General features: G+C 47.5%; 1 long non-coding RNA gene across 1 annotated transcript in view; it reads right to left on the bottom strand.

The window, feature by feature from the left end:
• The window catches only part of LOC147726179 (uncharacterized), a 78,261-nt gene extending 62,318 nt beyond the window's left edge, over positions 1–15,943 (bottom strand). The window contains exon 1 of the long non-coding RNA XR_015309270.1: positions 14,414–15,943. This is a non-coding gene — a long non-coding RNA (uncharacterized LOC147726179). The remainder of the gene's footprint in view (positions 1–14,413) is intronic.
• Between the last annotated feature and the right edge of the window lie 6,905 nt (positions 15,944–22,848).

Raw genomic sequence — 22,848 nt, 5'->3', positions numbered from 1 at the left:
GAAGGCATCAAGGCGCTTGCCTTGGGAACCCGTCCTGGTATTCCCCTGTGAGATAACCCCAGCAGGGTATCCACAAGGTGAAAGCCAGGCATCCCGCCGCGAGGGGCCGTAGTGGAGATTAAGCAAGCTATTGCCCAGAGTCGCAGAGTGTGAACCAGTGATTCGAGCAGGCACCGGAACGAGAATTATCGAGTCCATGGAATTTTTGAGCCCAAGACCCACCGAGGCGGGGAATTGAACCCTGGTCCAGGACCGATCTCAGCTTCCGGGTCTGCCGCCTCTAACCCCTGAGCCACACTCCTTCTGTACATCAGGCCCACAGTATTGCACTACCTACGATTTCTGTGAAGGAATGACAATTACAACTTACGTTGAGCACATGGTCATCATGGACTGGTGGGAGGAACATCATCAAATAAATTGGCCCAATGGCAAAGCTTAAAAACCAAAGTAGCTTGAAGACGAGACTTCTAGATCTCAATTTCAACATCCAATGTTCCCAAATAACTTAGTGCAACCATCAGAACTCCAGGGGAGACACAGTAGATTCATGAATGGAAGAACTGTTTGGAGAAGAGGAGTTGGGTAAACTGGAAAAGTCCAATAAAACTCTCTCGTTAATTGTATCAGGAGAGGAAACCAAGAACATTGAGCTCACAGAGGGCTATACATTCCACTTCACCACATCACTCTTTTATCCGCAATCTGAATCCTGGAATCAATAGAGGAGATCCCCCAGCCTTGGGACTGGGAGAGGGGCCTTCTATTGCAAGCGCTTAGAGATGTACCTACCAGACAAGAAGTGAAGAAAAGCATTCTCCTTTGAAGCAAAAAAGATCAACCCATGGGTCGCCCCATCGTTGGGACGCCTGATGAAGAATACTTGGATGCAGAGGAAAATTGACTCAAGAGCGGAACACCCTTTGTTCTGGGGAGAAATGCTGTGATCAGCATTAAGAGATGGATCTCTTCCCACGGGCAATTGTCAGTGCAAACCAGGGCGGTGCAGCACAGCAGATGAGCAACTTAGGCAGAATGGTAGTGAACTCTCTGCAGTTGAAGGCCTATGTCACAGACCCTTGTTTATAGGATCCCTTAGGTGTGCATCACCTCTTCTCATTCTGTGCTACTGGGGGCGGTGAAGTAAAAACACCTGAGTCTGCTATCACTCTACAGCCTCAAGGATCCTGGAGTGCTGGAATGATAGAGTTATATTCTATAGAATTAGGGAAATGGTGGGCTAGGAGGTGACCCACCAATGGCTTGATATGAAGATGAAAACAAGAAAACTTCACACATCAAAATGGCCTTGTAACCCTACAGTCTCAACCACTCTCTTCTTGATGCAGTGTTCATGGGTCTAACAATGTTCTAAAATGGAGATCTCATAGCATTTAAGTTCTGCAGAGGGGTTAGATGAAACTCCTCCCAGGCCACAATGAACCTATGTGCCATTGTCTTAAAAGAAACCTCCAAACAAATAGACCTTCCTGTAAGTGACACACACGCGCTTGCGCACACACAGACCTCTGGTTGAAGCAAACAACCTTCTCAATCCGGCTGTTGGAGACAGCAAGTCTCAGAGGCTTCATCTGCTTTTGTCACATGTTCTTCCCTCTGATTGCCTGACTATCAAAGGTGATAGCAGAGAGAAAGCACACTATTGCTCTGATGGGTATATGCACGGGGTTTTCTAAATATACATTTTAACTCACTGAAAACGCCTTCATGTAAACCAGTGCGTTGTTACCTTCATCAGCTAGAGGGGCCGGAGATGATGGTAGCATAAGCCCACCCTGGGAGCTTGACGCTTCCCACTCTCTTGTGTCAGCTTTTAGCTCTAGTAATTCAGCCCTGTGGAGATTATAACGCCCCCCGCTGCCTTAACGCGGCCAGCGTCCGCGAGGGGTGTGAGAACCATCAATTCTGGCTGAGCCTCATATCAGTCAACAACTAATATGTTTTTGTCAGACAGAGAGATGTTGCTGGGGTACAGCTCCTATATGTGTTTGCACCAGCCCCAAGCTGCACTCAGGCGGTCCCACAAGCATCCAGGCCTGTGGGGGCAGCTCGATCAACAGAGACTGGTGGCAACTGGGGCAAAGCTTGCGACGGTGGTCACACTGGGCAGTGTGTCTGCCCGACCCTGGCAAACCCGGTGCAGAAGCTGAGCCCCTATACACACTAGGCAGTGTGTCTGCCCGACCCTGGCACGCCCGGTGCAGGAGGCGAGCCCCTACTCACTGAGTAGTGTGTCTGCCCTATCCTAGCAAGACAAGTGCCGAAGGCCAGTCCTACACACACCGAGCAGTGTATCTGCCTTATCCTTGCAAGGCCGGTGAACAACAGAGGGCTGATGCCCTGCACCTCACAGGGCTAATGCAATGCACTGCACAGGGCTAATGCCATGCACCGCAGAGGGCTGATGCCATGAACCACACAGGGCTAATGCCAAGCTACGCACAAGGCTGATGCCAAGCACCAAAGAGAGCTAATGCCATGCGCCGCAGTGAACTAATGCCATGCACCACAGAGGGCTGATGCCAAGCATCGCACAAGGCTGATGCCATGCACCACACAGGGTTGATGACATGCATTGCACAGGTCTAATGCCATGCACCACAGAGGGTTAATGCCATGAACTGCACAGGGCTATGGCCATGCCCCACAGAGGGCTCATGCCATGCACCACATGGCATGAGCCCTCTGTGGTGCACAGCATCAGCCCTCTGTGGTGTATGGCATTAGCCCTCTGTGGTACAAAAGGGGGTGGTGATGGATGGAGCATCTGAATCAATCAAACACTCACACCCAGTCGACAGATCTGGGTTTAATCCATCACCGTTCTTTAGCCCATTCTGCCACCCCAGTTCAGACGTGGCTATATGCAAATCAGTCTGACCCTGTGCCTCATGGGAACAGTCCAGCCCGAACTGCCACGCCATGTCTTCCCTGGACCGGAAACAAGCTTCCGAGGACCGGTTTCTGGCATGATTGATTCAGCTGCTCCGTCCATCACCACCCCCTTTTGTGCCGCTTTTGGCCGCCATAAGTGTGGCAGGGTATGCTCAGACGTGAGTCCCTTGCTCACTTTGCCACTGGATTCAAACAAGTCGGGCTGAAGACGCTGGAATGCCAGAAACCGGTCCTCGGAAGCTTGTTTCCGGTCCAGGGAAGGCATGGCTTGGCAGTTCGGGCTGGACTGTTCCCATGAGGCACAGGGTCAGACTGATTTGCATATAGCCATGTCTGAACTGGGGTGGCAGAGTGGGCTAAAGAACGGTGATGGATTAAACCCAGATCTTTTGACTGGGTGTGAGTGTTTGATTGATTCAGATGCTCAGTCCATCACCACCACCTTTTGTACCACAGAGGGCTAATGTCATGCACCAGAGAGGACTAATGCCATACACCACAGAGGGCTGATGCTGTGCACCACAGAAGGCTAATGCCATGCACCGCATAGAGGTGTAATGCTATGCAATATACCGCTAAAGACATACACCACAGAGGGTTGATGCCAGGCGCCGCAGAGGGCTGATGCCATGCACCAAAGAGGGGATGCCATGCACAGCACAGGGCTGATATCATGCACCACAGAGGGATGATGACATGCACCGCAGAGGGCTAATACCATTCACCACAAAGGGCTAATATCATGCACTGCACACGGCGAATGCCATGCACCACAGAGGGCTGATGCCCTGCACCGCAGAGGACTGATGCCATGGACTACGTAGGGCTAATGCCAGGCACTGCAAAGGGCTAATGCCATGCTATGCAAAAGCTAATGCCATGCACTGTTCAGGGCTAAAGCAATGTACTGCAGAGAGCTGATGCCATGCATCACAGGGGGAGGATGCCTTGCACCGCAGAGAGCTGATGCATTGCACCGCAAAGGACTAATGCCATGAAACACAGAGGGCTAATAACATGCACCACAGAGGACTGATGCCATGCACCACAGAGGGCTGATGCCATGCACCACAGAGGGCTGATGCCATGCACCGCAGAGGGTTGATGCCATGAACCGCACAGGTCTAATGCCATGCACCACAGAGGGCTGATGCCATGCACCACAGACGGCTGATGCCATGCACCACAGAGGGCGGATGCCATGCACCGCAGAGGGCTAATGCCATGCACCACAGAGGGCTGATGCCATGCAACACAGCGGGCTAATAACATGCACCACAGAGGACTGATGCCATGCACCACAGAGGGCTGATGCCATGCACCGCAGAGGGTTGATGCCATGAACCGCACAGCGCTAATGCCATGCACCACAGAGGGCTGATGCCATGCACCACAGACGGCTGATGCCATGCACCACAGAGGGCTAATGCCATGCACCACAGAGGGCTGATGCCATGCACCACAGAGGGCTGATGCCATGCACCACAGAGGGCTGATGCCATGCACCACAGAGGGCTGATGCCATGTACCACAGAGGGCTGATGCCATGCACCACAGAGGGCTGATGCCATGCACCACAGTGGGCTGATGCCACGCACCACAGAGGGCTAATGCCACGCACCACAGAGGGCTGATGCCATGCACCACAGAGGGCTGATGCCATGCACCGCAGAGGGTTGATGCCATGAACAGCACAGGGCTAATGCCATGCAATGCAGAGGCCTTAAGCCATGCACCACACAGGGCTAGTCCCATGTACCAGTGAGGGCTAATGCCATGCACCGCAGGGCTGTCATAGACACCCGCCCCCCACCCCCACCCCACTTTAGCAGCTTGAGTGGTGGTGGATGATATTGGGCAGTCTCTGTGACGTGAAACATTTAAATTGGTGATTATGGCTCCTTCGACTTTGCTCAGAAGCTCATAAATGACAACACCTGCAGTTGGCAGAAGGGAGGCAGGAATGGAGAGAGGGGTGTATGGATGGAGAGAATGAGGGGTGGGCAGATGATGGATGGGTGCAGAGACGAATGTATGGAAACTAGGATGGTCGGAAGGATAGAAGCATTAATCGATGTATTGAGAAAAAGATGGATGCATGAATGGGGTGATAGAAAGAAGGAAGGCAAGAAGGAAAGATTATGGAGGGAAGAACGTATGGATGGAGGGATACATGGATGAATGAGAGAAAGGATGGGTGAAAGAATGAAAGAGTGAAAGGGAGAGTGAAGGGATGGATGAGTGAAAGGATAGATGTAAGAATAGAAGAGTGAAAGGGAGAGAGGGTGTATGAGTGAAAGGGAGGATGGATGGATGGATAGATGGATGGATGGAGGGATGGATGGATGGATGGATGGATGTATGGGTGGATGGATGCATGGATGGATAGATGAATGGATGGATGGATGGATGGATGAATGGATGGATGGATGGATGGATGGATGGATGGATGGATGGATAGATGGATGGATGGATGGGTGGATGGATGGATGGGAGGATGTATGGATGTATGGATGATTAATAGGTGAAAGGATGGATGTAAGAATGGAAGAGTGAAAGGGAGAGTGTGTATGAGTGAAAGGGAGGGGGATGATTAAATGGATGGTTGGATGGTTGGAAGGATGGATGGATGGATGTATAAGTGGATGGATGGCAGAGTGGATGGGTGGTTGGATGGATAGATGGATGGATGAAGGATTGGAATGATGGTTGGTAACGTGAGTGGATTGATGGATGGTAGAGTGGATGGATTGATGGGTGTTAGAGTGTACGGGTAGCAGTATATGGATAGATGGATGGATGGGTGGGTGGATGGATGGATGGATGGATAAAAACATTAATGGAGTGATGCAAAGAAGGAAGGAAAGACGATGGAGGGAAAGACTTGGATGGATAGATGCATGGTTTGGAGAATGAAGGATGCATGAATAGGTCGTCCAAAAAATGGCTGGATGAATAAAGGAGGAAAAATGCATGGGTGGAGAGAAGGAATTTAGACGGCTACAAAAGAAGGAAGAGGAGGGTGTGTCACTGTTAAAAAAAAACAGAACGAACCACAGAAGCAAAAAATACAGAAAGCAGGTAAAGAAAGAAGGAAAATAGGCAGAAAGTATGATTGAGAGAAGGAAGAAGGGAATGTTCAGATTTCAGAATTACCACAGGAGGGAGGAGCCAAGCATGACTGCTGACCTCTCTTGCCGCACATGCTCATCAGTGTCGTTTGGGGTACAGGTCAAAGTGTGTGGGGGAGGGCTCTATATTTCTTGGCTTCTCCCCAGCCCCTGACTCCGTGCCTGTCGCCATCCAGGCTCCCCCATGATGCCCTCTGCGTGCCTCCTCTGGCCACACACCCCTCTGTGTGTATGTGTGTGCTGTTCTGCATCTGCACAGCTGCCCAGTGATTGGTCATTATGCCTGTCTCTCTCCCGCCCTGTGCGCCCCGCCCCTCCACGGTAGCCTTGACCGACCTCTGCTTTACTCCGTTCTTCTCGCCTCTTGTCACACGGGCTGCCACGGTCAGTGCCTGCCCGGCATGCACAAAAGACCAGTCTGTGTTCTTTTGAGAGAGCATGTGTGCGCGCGCGTGTGTGTGTGTGGTTTGTGACAGAGAGACAGAGCGAGAGTGTGTGTAGCGCGTGTAACAGAGAGAGGTGAGAAAGTGTGTGTGCACGCGCGTGTTGCTGTGTGTGTGTGTGTGTGTGAGTGTGTGTAGCATGTGACAGAGAGAGACTTCCACTGTTGCTGCAGTTCATGACGTATTGTTTACAACAAAACACTGCAGTGTTGTCAGTGCTGTGTGTGGAAGGGTTTTTTTTTCCCTGTGCAGTCAGCCTGTGTCCCGTGCTTCAGGATATCAAGCGGACAATAAACAATAATAAAACATCTTCAGGTTGTCTGTTAGTTACCATTTGGATTACAGGTAATAACCGCTTTTTTTAAGTGAGTGCATTTTTACTATAACAGCTATTAAGTCAAAAAACGAACCGCCATGAAGGGAGTTCTAAGCACGCGCAGGGCTAGAGTAACCACTTATCTGTGATTTAACATTAGAGTCACGGGTTAAGATAGTTAACCATTCATTCTCAACAATGTTAGAGTAACAACTTATCTTTGATGTAGATTTATTGCAGCTGAGGAAGTGGTGTATAGACTGTAGTTATTATTAAAACGAAACCAGACTGGATGGAGTGAAGGTGAAACATCCCCATGTAATCCTGCCAGTCTCATTGAATATCATCAGCTTGTTTGATATAGTGCTTGCTGCAACAGTCGTGCAGCTTCACTGCGCTGTAGTTTTTTGAAGGATTTACTCTCACACAACTCCTTCCATTCATCAGTTTCAGGAAGAATAACTTGTGAACCGACGTCAAGGAGATTCGAGTTCGAGCACATATCCACGTCCACGCAGCACGTGCATTATCACGCTAAGATGCCTTTCTTCCAGCACTACTGACCAACTTAGGTGTGTCATACATGTCAATAAACAGCTGCCAGTTTTGGGGGCTCCTATACCCTGAACTACTGCATGTATATTGGGTTCATGTTCGGTGCCACATTGTTTAACATTTACGATCTGCGTAGGTGGCATTGCCTAATAAGATGGAGTGTGAAATTATCGGGGCCCTACTTGACATTGGACCTCAGAAGGGGTGCCAGGGCAGCACTGCTACCCCTGTTTACCCATTGGTTGCTTGGCACTGTTCTTGCTACCCATGGGCTGCAGGGTTATGAAAGCAGAAACAGAAATGGAACCCCCTAAAGCTTTCATCTGCTTTCTGTAGTCTGATGAGGAGTGTAGGGTGGGTCAAGGCACCAGCACCGTGCGAGGTGGTTGTGATGCCCCCTTACAACCCTGGCTATCCTGGCTTCAGCTGCATCTTGAGGGGAGAACCGTGCCCAGCCTTAACTCTCATCCATCTGTCGGTGAGTTTATTTCCTCTCGAGCTTTGACATATGACCAGCATCGCCCAGGTCCAGGAATGTCCGTGTGAAGGGGGCCACCGTCTGCTGCCCCCCCCCTACCCCCCCCCCCCCCACCACTGCTGCGGTCATGGTCGGGTCACTGAAGAGCTCGAATCACCAGCCTGAGGCCAAGGGACCCATGGGGGGATCCATGGGTACCTCACTGAGCCTCTGGTGGACCGGTCAGAGCAGCAGTGTGAGGCCCCCTGCTGGAGAGGTCTGAAGAGCGCTCGCCTATGAGGCCTCCCAGCGCCCCGTCCACTCACCCTGCCCGTACGATGCTTCTTTCTCGAAGATGGAGAGAAAGAAAGAGCTGTCACTGGAAGCCCGAGTGCAGGGATGTCAGTGAGCTGAAGTCTGGAGCTGTGACACACCCGGCACTCCAACAGGGGGGAGTGAGAGTTTCACTCGGCTGAACCCCAGAGGTCTCAGAGACACGCCAGAAGGGCTCCTTAAAGCCCTGATCACTTGCCTCAAGGAGCTGTGTCTGAAATGCAGTTAAAACATCAATCTGCGACCAGCCCTGCTGGTGACAAGATACACACTGGGAGAAGTGGTCAGCCCCTCCTCCGCAGGGCGGTGGGGTGACTGCCCTTTCTAACTTCAGAATGTTTGCACAGATGGAAATCCACATAAAAGGAGGGAGAAAAGTCCCATTTGTGGCAGGGCCCATCACAAGAAGCCCCTCTACCGCCTGCATTAGATGCACTGCAGCCTCATTGGTCACTATGTAACAAACCTGATTTGCCTGAACATAGGAACCAATCAGATTGGTCGTCTGCTTCTTGCAAAACTAAAACTGTCTTCTGCATTCAGGTCAATTTGATTGGTCGCAGAGTGACACATGAGATTATTTGATCCCCCTGCTGCCATTTAAGACTGGATTTGAGATTCAGAAAGATCATGGTTCAAAGCATAAGAGACCAAGTAATTGGTGAGTACACGCGCGGCCAAAAGACAGCACAGCCAAAGGAGTTGAACTCACGTCTGGCATCACTTTATTTCTGCTTCCCCTCTTTAGAATGGTGGAAGAAGCCTTTCTGAACATTTAGCACTGTGTGTTGTATTTTCACCACCATCTGCCAGGCTCAGGACTTTTCAGGAGTTTATTTAGCACTGTAGACTACATCACTTCCCTTTCAACGCCGCCGCCAGCAGAACCTCACTTTCAAATCATTGATTTTCAGCCTCTTCACTGACAGCTCTCATGGGTGATCTTGGCCTCATCTGTGACCCCACAAACCTTCCTGTGAAAAGCCCAACATTACGTTAAGCAGTGAGCCCACAGTGAGTGTGATGGCCTAGTGTCCATCTTGGAGGTCTAGTAACTCCTATGGCCTCCTTCAGATTCCTCAACTAAACTCTTCCTCAAGGACAGCTGACGCTCACCGCGGGGTTACACCGGCTGGGCCTCCTCCCCAAATGGGGCATCATATTAACTTTTCAGAGCCTTGGACTTATCTCTCTCTCTAAATAGCTGGATTTGTTTTACACCTAGCTCAAAAAACCTTACTACGCCTTGTTCAGCCCGTGGCCTCTGCTGGCAGCCCAGGGGGGCTTGTCCACACTGGTTTGGGATTACTCTCTGGCCAAGAGTCCTTGTGCCTGCTCTGTGTAACAATGGGTCCTTTCTGCATAGGGTTTACTGAAGATCCCTGTTGATTCTACTGGACACCCATAGTATGGTGGTAAGGGCACCAATGCTAGCGGGGAGGCCGTTGGCACGTGTCTGCGTCTGGATGAGTGACCCTAGGATAGGACATTGCTACTTATCCCGGTCCACATAGGTGAAAGGGTAGCGTCCATGCTGTTTTGCGTTTGGGAGGCATCCCTTTGCTAGCTGTTTTTGATGTGTTGTACCTAAGACTGCTGGTCTCATTAACGGGTTGTGTTGGCTCTGTGGCGGGCGGGTTTGTGAGGAGTGAGATGTCAACTATATGCTATGGTGCGGCAGTGTGCACAGCAGGGTGCTTGAGGTCCAATGTTAAAAAGGGATATTTGTCAGTGGGAAATGTTATATGTTTTTATAGAGCACATTTCCACAAATGACTGGGCCCCATGGCTCTTTTCTTCACAGATGTGATTTTGGGTGCGTCCGGGGAGGCTGATTTGTACGCCTTTCGGTGAAGAGACCCTACCAGTGTAGTACAGAGTGGTGCTGTCTGGAACACTGGGTTTTATCGGTGGTTGGGCTAGTGAGCGAGTGGGTTATTGATACCTGCTGCCCAGATGTGCATGTGTAAGGCCTTCCAGTGTCGTCTCTGAAGAGTCAATCAGAGGGATGGAGCCAGTCACGTGACCATCATAGTTTGCCTGCTTAGAATCTCGGGAGACCTCGTGCACAGCACAGCATGACATTACTTCCTGGGTCTTCATGAAAGGCTTGTGTGAGTGGGTGTGGGGGATGCAGGCGGCTCACTCTACTGCTGAGGATGCTCATGTCAGGCTGCTGGGCTGGTGATGTGTGTCATCCTAGAGCAAGGGCTCCAATTTGCAGCCTGGGTCAGTCGAATGATGTGCACTGATAATCAATCTTGACCAGCGTCCCTTCCTAAAATGCCCAGAATGTATGTCTAATACAGCGTTTACTAAATAAAGGTGTATGAGTAGAAGGTCTTTGAGGGAGAAACAGGGGAAGGGAATGTTCATTTCAACGTTCCCCTCGCCCGAGCAACTGTGGATGGTGCTGTGGTAAATTAAGGCTTTTCCCTCCAATGGTGTTTACTAAGGCATGGACATATTGTATGACCCAATCTAAACTTAGTGAGCTATCTATGCGGTGGTCTGAGGGGAGGGCTGGGTCTTACAGCCCCCCACATACCCTGTATCAGCAATGCAGCAATGACAGTACTATTATGTAAAGGCTCACCTATGGTATCTATGGGATAAATGGATGGATGCAGACAGGCAGCCGGACAGACAGAACAGCCAGGTAGGTCGATAGATAGCCACACAACCAGATATGCAGCTGTTCAGGGATAGGTTAACGGAGCGAGCCATGGCTCTGCAGTCACCGACAAGTGAAGATAGCGCTGCTGTGTTTATTGAGCATGAGATCTATCAGCTGAGCAAGGGATGGCTCTGCCAAGGGCGAGGGTTACATCTGTGGTCTGTGCCAAGTGATGAGTAGGTTTACTGGCTGCGGCAATTGAAAGTTAGTTCTACTGTCTGCAACAGGTGATAGATAGCTTTGCTGTTCGCACTCAGGAAGAATTGAGTCAACTGAGCAAGGGTTGGCTCTACTCTCAGTGGTACTTAAATATATGATCTCGTGAGCCGGTGTCTGGAAGGGGGTTAGCTCAATCCCTGCCCTGGTGGAGGTGCCTTCTGGGAACTCTGCCTTGGAACCCTTCGGGGACAGGCGGGCCTGCTGCACCCTTTCACTACTCAGTATTTACCTTTAGAGCTCAGAGTGAAGAGGAAGTTGAGAGGAGGGATATTGAGAAAAGTGCCAGTTGCTCGTGTCCCTAATACGTTTGGGCATCTCATAGAACAGAGACACCAGCGTGCAAGGCCAGTGTCGAGCTGGTACTCTCTAGTACCCGGGCGGCAAGGCTGACCATGACAGAAACCCCCTCTCTGCTCCCCGTTAACTTGGGTTGTTATTCCTCCCCATTCCCACCCAAGAAATGTACTCACTCCTGACCATAAAGTGAGTAACTCAGTAAGGGTGGGAACCTGCATTCTTTGTGAATTCTGGCACATGTATGGGTTTGCGGTTGTTGATCCCTGTAGCTAGACTGAGACAGGAACACCCACAAACCCTCTCCTAGTTCTGAATGCATCATTCCAGAGAGCCCTCCACACTGGCAGAAAGTCCACACGTGCACTTTGAGTGTAAGGATGTCCGTCAAGCCTGATGCAGGTCAGGATTGGGATTTTCATGCACAAAGTTCTTATTTAGCTGCACCCACATTGGGCTTCTCTGCAGAATCTGCCCCTGACCCTCTACCTTCTCTTCAGGTCCCATTCTGCTCCTGGCTGCCTCACATCCTCCAACACCCCAGAATACAAGCCACGGACCAGACTCATGTTCTCCAACATGTACCAGCCCTTCCTGCGACCGTACACGTGTAATTCAGACATAGATGTGGTCTTGCAGGGACATGGAGTGGTTGGTTGTGGGACAAAAGACCTGTGAACTAATCTGTGCTTTGATGCTTTGACACTTTGCCATGGGTGTGTTTCCATGCAAACGTGTGTTATCTCTCGTCCACACTTTCTATATTTACCACACTTTGTAGCGCTTAGAACCAAATGAAATGTGGGGTGTAAATGCTATGTGTGCTGTTATGTTATAATCCTTTGTATAGTTCATGGCTGAGATATACATGACCACTGCAGACGTCCGCACGGGTCTGGGATTTCCCTCTGGCTGGACTCGTGGAGGGCAGGTGGCATTGTGTCTGGTCAGTGTAAGGAGGGGCCTGGAGCATGTAGTGCTTAGCGCCAATCCCTGTTCCTTCAATGAGACCACCCTGCTCCCCACTGAGGTAGCTCACACTGTGCTCGCGTGTGCAGGTCTTTGTGTCTGGGTGAGCCAGACGTAAGGCTTAGCAGATGACCGCGTCCGAGAGGGATTGCTTCACTGTGTGCAGCCACTCCTGATACTCTGTTGTTCTTTGTGGCTACTTTTCTGCATCAAAAAAATGTGATGTGTTGTTGATCTTAGGAAATCGTCATCGGTTGGGTGGAGAGCAGAGATCAGTGCAAACATGGTTACTGCACTTTTGAGCTCAGCTGAGGACTGACGTGGGGGTTCAGCTGAGGACTGGTGTAGGGGCTCAGCTGAGGACTGGTGCGGGGGCTCAGCTAAGGACTGATGTGGGGGCTCAGCTGAGGACTGGTGCGGGGGCTCAGCTAAGGACTGATGTGGGGGCTCAGCTGAAGACTGGTGTGGGGGCTCGGCTGTGGACCTGCTTGGGGTTCAGCTGAGGACTGACGTGGGGGTTCAGCTGAGGACTGGTGTAGGGGCTCAGCTGAGGACTGGTGTGGGGGCTCAGCTGAGGACTGGTGTGGGGGCTCGGCTGAGGACTGGTGTGGGGGCTCGGTTATGGACTGGCTTGGGGGCTCAGCCGAGGACTGTTGGGGGGGCCCGGTTTTGGTCTGGCTTGGGGGCTCAGCCGAGGACTGTTGGGGGGGCCCGGTTATGGACTGGCTTGGGGGCTCAGCCGAGGACTGTTGGGGGGGCCCGGTTCTGGTCTGGCTTGGGGGCTCAGCTGAGGACTGATGTGGGGGCTCAGCTGAGGACTGGTGTGGGGGCTCGGCTGTGGACCTGCTTGGGGCTCAGCTGAGGACTGACGTGGGGGCTCAGCTGAGGACTGGTGTGGGGGGTCAGCTAATCACTGATGTGGGGGTGGGCTGGTCCTTACCCTGCAGCGGGGACATCAAACACAGGAGCTGGCTGGTCTTTCGATAACTCCGAGGACCTTTGTGGAGCCGGGTTATAAAGTCAGGAGGAGATGTGAGCCAGTGGCCGAATTCGGGTCCCGGCTTCCGAGCTCGACTAAACACTGTGATCCAGCACAGTTCATTTCGGCTCCTTGTGGCCCGAGTTGCCTCATCCAACACATATTCGAGTGCCAAGAGGTTACGGGGTTCAGAGCATGCGCTATAAGAACAGATGCGTTGAATCAGACGTGTTCTAAAATCTCGGCTATTGCCAAAAGCTCCTGGCAACTCTAGAAAAAGTTGGAGGACTAAAGAACAGTGACTCCAGTATTAACCACTAAACAGAAGAAACTGGAGGTTTGCACAAACTGCATCCACTGGTGCATATGTGCTGGAGGTAGGGGTGCTCAGGTTGCTGCAACACCCCCAAAATAAGCATGCTGAAGTTCAGAATGGGAATGAGCAATGAAGATGCCTTTAGGTGTTGTTTTTATCTCGTCACACTAGCTGTGCCATCAAAGTTAGAGGTCAAATCTCCTGCTATGTGCTGCGTATTCTTATAACAGGGAGTTTGGTGCTTATTTTCCTTTCTCTGACTGCAAAGTTAGATATCTGTGGTGTACAAGGAGCGTGAAAGGAAAGGATATAGGATGTCAGTTGTTCTACACATAATAACATTTAAATACCTGTAGGTGAATGCTTCAAATATTTCAAAATATATCAGCAGTTATGAAAGCAACAATTAGGCACATGTTTGGTATTTCTTCTGTGTAACCGTAACACAGATTTAACCGGAATCAAAACAAATCAAGAAACTTTCCTTTGAGATGTGCAAATGATAAATACATATTGAAACCCAATTAGCGAATCGGAGAGTTTAAAACATGGGTCCACGTTTGCAAAGAGCCCTTCACTGTTGATATTTCGTAAGCATCTAAAGACCTGGCTTTTTGATCAAGCCTAGGTTACCTTTCTCTCAGCACGGATCTCTTCTCAATAGCGCCGAGACACCTTAGGGTAGTTGTGCGCTCAATAAATTGCAAAAATAAATAAATAAATAAATAAAATAAAGCCGGACCCCTTTGAACGTGTAAACCCACACTGTACGGGTGTCTGCAAGGGGCGGTAGACTGTAAATAGTTACCTTTTTAAAGACCCAGGGAAGAGTGAAGAGCGGCGCATGGGGGCGCCTTCCTGGTGGTGTCTGCAGACCACCTCACTCCGGCTATGCGTCTTCTAGGCACTTCCTCCACACCAGGTTGGTTCTTCCTTAAACTAGTATCCGGCCCCTGACACCAGCGCACGTGATCCGCGTGAGGCCGGAGTTGTCCTGTTCGGGCCGCGCCACAATGAGGCTGGAGACGTTCCCAGGCTCCCTGGGCCAGGGGACACACCCCTTGCATGGGGCACTGCGCCCCTCCTACATCACCGCCTCCCCAGATAAGTTGTCAGCTTGGAAGCCTGAAACCAGAGTCCCACTGGTAGCCCACATTCGAGAAGAGCATTGTGTGATCCTGGGCAATTTTTCGCTGCGCCTCCCTGGATCTGCGATCCGGCATCGGTCCCAAACTGGAGTGTTACTGGACGCGCACTTCATGAAAGCCTAGAGGGGGTGGGGTCGGAGGGGTGTCCCTGGGAGAGCTGCGGGGCCGTGGGCACAGAGATGACAGCATCCCCCAGCTGTGCGTGCCCTCCCTGTCCGGGAGCGCCCTGCCCGCCCCGGGCAGCTGTGTGCCCTCACACACGCTCACTGCACCAGCACCATGTGCGCAGGATCACATGAGCGCCTGTTGCTCGTTGCAGACAACCCCAAGGAGCTGCCGTGCCAAAACGACCCTGAGATTATCTTGTGACATATCTTGGCACAGTCGGAAAGCAACACCATGGGCTGCTTGAAACCCAACCACGCAAAGTTGTTTACATGTTTCGGACTGTATCGTATCTTCTGTTTCGTGGGTTCTTTGTTGTTTAAATCCCGGGTACCCAACGCTGTGTTTCTCCCAGTTGCTTCTGTATACCGTGGGATGTCTGTGGGCAGCTACCCTGCGAGGACGGTCCCGCGATGGTGCGCGTTTTTGGCTCCTTACAAGATGCGTGTTGCACAAGATGCGCCTTTGCGCGCAGTCGGGCGATGTCCGGCTCGGCGCCCTCTCGCGCGTGGATGCTCAGAACCCCGGGCTCGGCCGCGGAGCCTGTTCGGCTGGAAGTTTATTGAAGACACCGGTTGCAACCCGCTCCCTCCCCGGCTCCATCTCCTGGGTTTTGGGTAGATGCAACACAAAACAAGGCTGGGCGCAAACTTTGGCCGCCCCTCCTCCCAGAGCAAGCTGCAGCCAGGAAGGACAGAGCCTGGGTGTAAGAGCCCTGCTTCTTCCTCGCCTCCTGGTCCTGTTGGCACCACTGAAGGATGAAAAAGAAGCCCCTAAACAGAACTGCTCCTTCTCTGCCCAGTGCCAAGGCTTTGCTGTTGCAGATGAGCGCGCTGTCCCCACAGCTTGCGCCCTCAGGAAGCTCCAGTTACTCCAGCAGCTGCACATAAAGTTAATGAAAGGCTCGTGTATCACAGCACCTCCATAATTCAGCGCCCGCAGGGAGATCGCTATCCACCTGCTGCCCTGCCGCGGTCATCTGAGCAGCGCCCTCTGCTGCTGTCGAGGCGCTCACACGCACTGCCAGATGCAGAAGCATGCGCTGGTCTTAGAGGGAGGGCGGACTCAGGCCAAGCCCCGCCCCTGCCGCGCCCGGATTGGCTCTCCTTCTGTGGTCATCCCACAGGCACCAGTTTTGTTGTATTTTCAAGCCATGCTGCCAAGGCAGTGACCACAGACCGAGCTGTCCACAGCCGGCTTTTCCCACAGCTTCGCTGCCACCTGCTGTCCAGGAACCAGGCCCAGGAGTATGGCCAAGTTACCAAAAAAAACCCTATAATATTTGTATGAAGTTCCTAGTCATTGGCCGACTGTGCTGTACATTTCTGCTCTTGAGCGATTTCTTTTTTGCAGCGTGCCTAGTCGAAAGTCAAATAGTATGAAATCTCTGCTGTTTAGATGGCTAAATGGAAATAAATATTTTATTACCCAGCAGCTTCCTAAATAGTCACCATATTTTTTATGGAAACCGTCCACTGTTAGCAGCTGTGTAGTGTTGCAACAGGCGTTGTCAATCACATACACTTAGGGAAAGGGACCAGTGGTCGAAGTGGGCGGGATCTGAGGGGCATGACGTGCCCATACTATTTTAATTTAATATAGAGCGTTACCCTACTTTTTTTCTGAAAAGACAACAGTCCTGTGACGGGTAATTCCGCATTAACTGAATTGTGTAAGGTAGGGAGTCTTTTGTGCTGTAAAACAGGGAGAGGGGCACACAGCTAAATAAGCTGTCTTGCCAGGGTGCCACCTTGCCTGAAAGAAATATAAATGTGCGCATCTGGTTAATCTGCAATTGTAAAGGGTGCCATATTGGCTTTATTGATGGAATCATTTGAAGCTTCCAGATAACACAGATTTATGTTTTTTGAGTGGTTTTGCAAGGGAGTTATACAAAATACAGAATACAGAGCTCCTTCTCCTGGATTTAATAAATCATGAGTGATGTACATCCCTAGGGGGACGTTCTCATTGGAAAACAAGGGATTTGCAGTATTGTACGGGTTACCAAATTTACAACTAAAAAAATCTATTGGACCCACAAGTACTATGGAAACCTCATGCACACGGACAAAAGCTGTTTCCTGTTAGAAAGGGTAGCACCCTACTCAGAACTTTCTAGATCTCTAAGCACAGTTTTTTAACTGGGGAGTTTTTGTTCTCTCTTCCTCACGAAAAAGTGAGGTGTGATTCATCGCACGGTGGTCCAAAAAGTAACAAATAGACACCTTCAAAGTGTTTAGCTTTTCAGAAGATCAATTCAACAAATTAGTTAACTGTCCAGATAAAAACGTCAATACAATAACAACAACAAATACTGACGTAGAACAATGGAAAGAACTTTGGAACCATAAGAAAAAGATAATTAGGACCGAACTACACTCAGACTTCCTAATACAATATTGCAAAAAGGGAATGATACCCAAAGGACTACAGGTTAAAAATGAACCAAGCCTTTTTGTAAAAAACGAAAAGTTCCTAGAAACATGGACTTTTATAGCCCATAGATACAGCAGGGATTGGCTTCTATTAATTATTGAGACAGCACAAGCCACCCTAATCATAGAAAGAACAGAACTAGATGAAATGGAGAGGAAACTTAGGGATAACACTACAGTGGAAGATGCCAAACAAAAGTTAGAAGAGATACAAAGGGACTTGGATGGCTACAAAGACTACCTAATAAATAAAAAGAGTAATACATTTAGGAAAGACCTTAACCAGTACAAACAGGAATTAGTCTACCCTTATATACAAAAAGATTATTTCGACAGACCTAGGGAAGACTGGTCTAGTAAAAACAACTGGCAATCTAACAAACGGAGTGGCCCGAGAAAGGCAGTAACATTCTCCGACACATTCTACACCAGTAGTGAGTCAGAAAATGAAACGACTTCAGTAAATCAAACTGAAAAAGAAAGGGATATCCCACAAAAACAAGCCAGAGTCAGTCTCATTTTTTTAGACCGACACAAGGGAAATCAAAACCAGAATCCTACCCCAAGGGGCCGAGGGAGAGGATACCATCAGACGAACCAGGGCCAACAACGTCCAAATATGAGAACAAGGAGTCAGAAAACATGGGACTAACCCATGATACTAAAGCACCCATAATCAATTTATCACACAGAGAAATGACCAATGATGAAATAAGTTTACTAGAGAAAGGTTTAGGCTTCGCAATAGCGGGACCCCCAGATAGATACACACTAGAAAGGGACCTACAACAACTAATACGGAAAATAAGACTCCATAAATATTTCGAAGGCAAAGAAAGAGTGCCCACAGACAATAAATCTGGCTAACGCCCTAAGTCTCTATGGACTCCATTGAGCTTAATGGTAAATAAAAATGTAGAAACATTTGAGAAAGTTATAATAAGAGAATTAGATGACATATTAGAGCAAAAAATGTGGGTCAAAAACAATCTCACAGCAGAGGAGAAAAAAGCCCTTAAAAATCTAGAAAAAGATGACAAAATTACAATTAAGCCTGGAGATAAAGGTGGGAGTATAGTTCTTTTAGATACAACAGACTATGACACAAGAATGAATAACTTATTAGCTAATCCAAGTCACTATGTGAAGTCTGATATGCAAGAATGGCAAGACTTAGGGAACCGCATAAAAAGTCTATTGCTCCTAGCGAAAGAGGATGGTGTAATAAACCAGGAAGAATTTAATTTTCTTAACAACGAAACTCCCACCATCCCAGCAATTTACGGTCTGCCAAAGGTACATAAAGATATGAATGACCCACCCATGAGACCCATAGTATCTAGCCTAAACTCATTGACGGAACCTCTAAGTAAATACATAGATAGATTTATCCAACCTTTGGTCACAATCCAACCTGCTTATATAAAAGACACAACAGATATGATAAGCAAAGTAGAAGGTGTTGAGTTTAACCCTTGCACTCAGTGGATGGTAACGCTTGACATAGAAGCGTTATACACGAACATCCCCCAAAATGACACCATAACAGTAATTAAAAAGATGTTAGCCAATGAGGAAGACCTGTCAGAGCACTCCATCTTTATTATAGAATGTCTAGAGCTTATTCTAAAACATAATATTTTTTAATTCTTTTTTTTATTCAAGGAAAACATGTACAGACAAACAAAAGGGACCAGCATGGGGGCCACCTGTGCTCCCAGTCTGGCGTGTCTGTACGTAGCGGATTTTGAGGAAAAACATATCTTTAACCCAATGGCGCCATTTTATGAAAATATTTCAAAATGGTCAAGATTTATTGATGACATTTTTTTTATACGGCAAGGGAATGAGGAAGGTTTGCTAGAATTTATCTCCTGGCTTAATCTTGGAGATGAGAACCTGAAATTCACGTCCTCATACAGTAATGAAGAGTGCAATTTTTTAGACATTAAAATAAAACATGTGGGTGGCCATCTGAAGGTGGAATTGTTCACGAAACCGTCGGATCGAAACACCATGCTCCATTTTAAAAGTCATCACCCAGCCACACAAAAAAATAACATACCATTCGGACAATTTCTAAGGGTACGGCGAAACTGTACAACTAAAAAAGAATACGATAAGCATGCAAATGTTTTAATTAACAAATTTGTAGAGAGAGGGTACCCGAAAAAAATTGTAAAAAAAGCTTATAAACGGGCTAAGTATTTTAACAGAGAGAGTCTTTTTGTACCAAAAACTAGACAAGAAAAGGAAACTAAACCAATGGTTTTTGTGACAAATTTCTCATGTATATCCAACAAACTGAAAAATTGCATCAACAGAAATTGGAAGCTGATAAATGACCCTGGCGAAGTACCCATTCCGAAACCAATTTTCGCCTTCAGACGCAATCGGACAATTAGGAACTGTCTGGTTCAAACATACCCGGATAGAAACAAAAGAAATCTGATCAGAACCATAGATGGTTCAACACCAACAGGCAAATTTGCCTGTGGAAATTGCAAGAACTGCCCTTTGATAATACCAGGTCCAGCTATAAACTACGGCAAAATAACACATATACATAAGGCCCTGTTTAATTGCCGTACCCAAAATGTCATCTACATGATCAATTGCCCGTGTGGAAAAGCATACATAGGCGAAACCCAAAGGGAAATAAGAGTCAGAATAAACGAGCATAAGTCAGCCATCCGTACTAAAAAGACAACAGCCCCCCTGGTGACACATTGGATTGAGATGAATCACCAAGTGGAGGGTCTGCGATGGTGTATATTAGAAGCTGTAAACCTAAATAAAAGAGGAGGGGACTCAACCAGAAAACGAAAACAAAGGGAACAATACTATATGTCCAAATTCAGTACTTATAAAACAGGATTGAATAACAAAGAAGAATGGGAAAGACTCCTTTAATATGAGCCTGAAGGGAATTAAACTTGATCAAAAAACTTTAAGATGTATAGACTCAGTCTATATCCACATTACTATTGATTTTTGCCAGAACTGAACCGTCCTACTGAACTGGCCAACAAGAAAATCAGTTGAGCTACATCCTTTTTGGAACAACTATTGAGGTATAGAGACTGGAAGCAACAAGAGATGTAATAGAATAACCCCCTTCCAATCTTTAAATAGCCAAACGGATGAGCACTATCCCTTAAGGAGGAGCGCAGACCCCTAGTCAATCGGAACTATAACCGTGACCCTAGCATCCATGACACCAAATAAAATTTCAATACATTTTCTTTAAAAACAAGCACCTATAAACGCCAACCAATTAGCGCAATATGAAGAGTTAATAATGAAACCATCGAATTGACATTTGCAGAAATAACAATCCTATAATTAATAAGAGGTCCCAACAAAGAACGATAATTTAAAATTATTTTGTCATGACACCAGAAACATGGATAAATTAAAACAAATAGAAGAGACAACCATCCCTTCGCCTTTCCCAAACCAAAATGGCGCGCTATATATGTAAGATTGATACAAAACAATACTGATCAACAACGAGATTCATGTATATAACAACTAAAATATTTAGATGTTTCCATAGAGTTAAATAATCGCCGCGATTAAAGAAAGGTCGGTTGCCTGATCCAAAATGGTGGCTACGAGCGAAGTCCGTTTCGGGAAACCGGGCTTACAAAAACGCCTCAGGAACCGGGGGACAGTAACCCTGAAGGTGAAATGCGCCAACTGAGAAGTAAAAACATAATAACAAAGGGAAAATATAATTAGATAATCCCATTCGAAATAATAATGACGTTCACGAGAGGAGTAATGACCAGATATTCAGTCTATACAAATAGGATCGGATGACTAAAAATCATTGAAACAACAAATTTTGGGCAGAAAGTACGCAATATAAACCAAATAGGCTGGCTGCCACCACAAATGTGAACAAATGGACACACTACAAGATGGCGGCTGTAGAATCTAAATTGAACCAACTAATAATAGCTAAATACAAATAGATTCCAGGTGGAAAGAATGAACCAATCAACAAGGATATATAAACTGGAGACAGGATGTGAGTTAGCCAGTTCCAAAAAAAACCCGGAGGAGAGGAAGGCGCCACGCAGTTCAGCTACCACCACTAAGTAAGTAGGATAAAAAGAGGGGGCTCTACTTAGAAAGAGAGTAGGCACAAACAAAATATAATTTTCCCTATTCTTTTATCTATTTGTGTTTCTAGAGTTGTCAGCTAATTTAAAAAAAAGCTCCAACTGAGATACTGCATAATCCAAAGAATTGGACAAATAAGAGAGTGAACTAAACAGAAAGTAACTCCTTATCTAACCAGTGAGGTAAGATTATCACTGTAAATATGAGACATAGTACCAGGTAAATAGGAATGACTTAGATTAAGAACATGCATTGTCTCTTAGATAAAGCAGCTATAAAGACAGAAGGAAAGGTAGCTCCCAGAGGCGTTCTTCCCACCACGCAAAGGGATATGGAAAGAGGACCGGTAAGAACTGAGAATATCAGTAGGTCTGACTGTTGTATGGAAAAGTGTAGAATTACAAAAGTATGCCTCTTCCCAATTAGGATTGAAGTGGGTCCATTCCATAGAAACAGAGTGAAAAACCGAAAATACCAACATATAAGTTAAAAACCAGTACCATAGGTTTTCCTATGAACGACTATATAAGATAGAACCAGTAACTAAACGAAAAAGTTTTTCGTTCTAGCACAAACAAAGATACAGTGAGAAGAGCGGATAGAAACAGGCTCATAGAGACTGACACAACAGATCCAGGATATTAATTCACCTGGGTAAGTCAACATGTGGGTGGGACTGCATAGTTGATAAGGCAAACAGCCCTTGATGTTAATTAAACAAACATCCAACATGTATCTAGAGTATAAGACCATGGTATATGTCCTTGATATAAATCCTGAAGAAAATATGCAGTAAACTAGAGATGCATTAGAACAATATAAATGAACCTTGGATTGTAATGTGTGAGGGTTACCAAATATCAGGGCAAAACAGAATAGATGGAGCAATCTAAGTGCATTTGATGTTAAAATGGAATGGGACCTAATGAAATGTACTGTGATCTTTGTAGATGTGACAATACAGGGAACGAGTCCTGAAGAAGGTGCAAGAACAAAAAAAAGGGCACCGAAACGCCGCGTCAACAGTTTGTTCCTTTATCATTGTTTGACCAATAAATGTGATGTTTTAACATGTTGATGTAGACAATGCTATAATAGCATTTTTTAATCTCATAACTCTTTTTAACATTTGAGTGTATATTTTTGCAAAAATTGGAAGTGTATTTCTTGTTGTTTCATATAACAGCTCTGTGTTATTATGAATTTTTAACTTTTATAAAAACAAATGAATGACATTTTACAAAAGCTTTTGTCCGTGTGCATGAGGTTTCCATAGTACTTGTGGGTCCAATAGATTTTTTAGTTGTAAATTTGGTAACCCGTACAATACTGCAAATCCCTTGTTTTCCAATGAGAACGTC

This window comes from Lissotriton vulgaris, chromosome 3_1 (genome assembly GCF_964263255.1).
Source record: "Lissotriton vulgaris chromosome 3_1, aLisVul1.2, whole genome shotgun sequence".
In the NCBI taxonomy this organism is placed as follows: domain Eukaryota; kingdom Metazoa; phylum Chordata; class Amphibia; order Caudata; family Salamandridae; genus Lissotriton; species Lissotriton vulgaris.
This window is presented reverse-complemented; position numbering and strand designations above follow the sequence as displayed.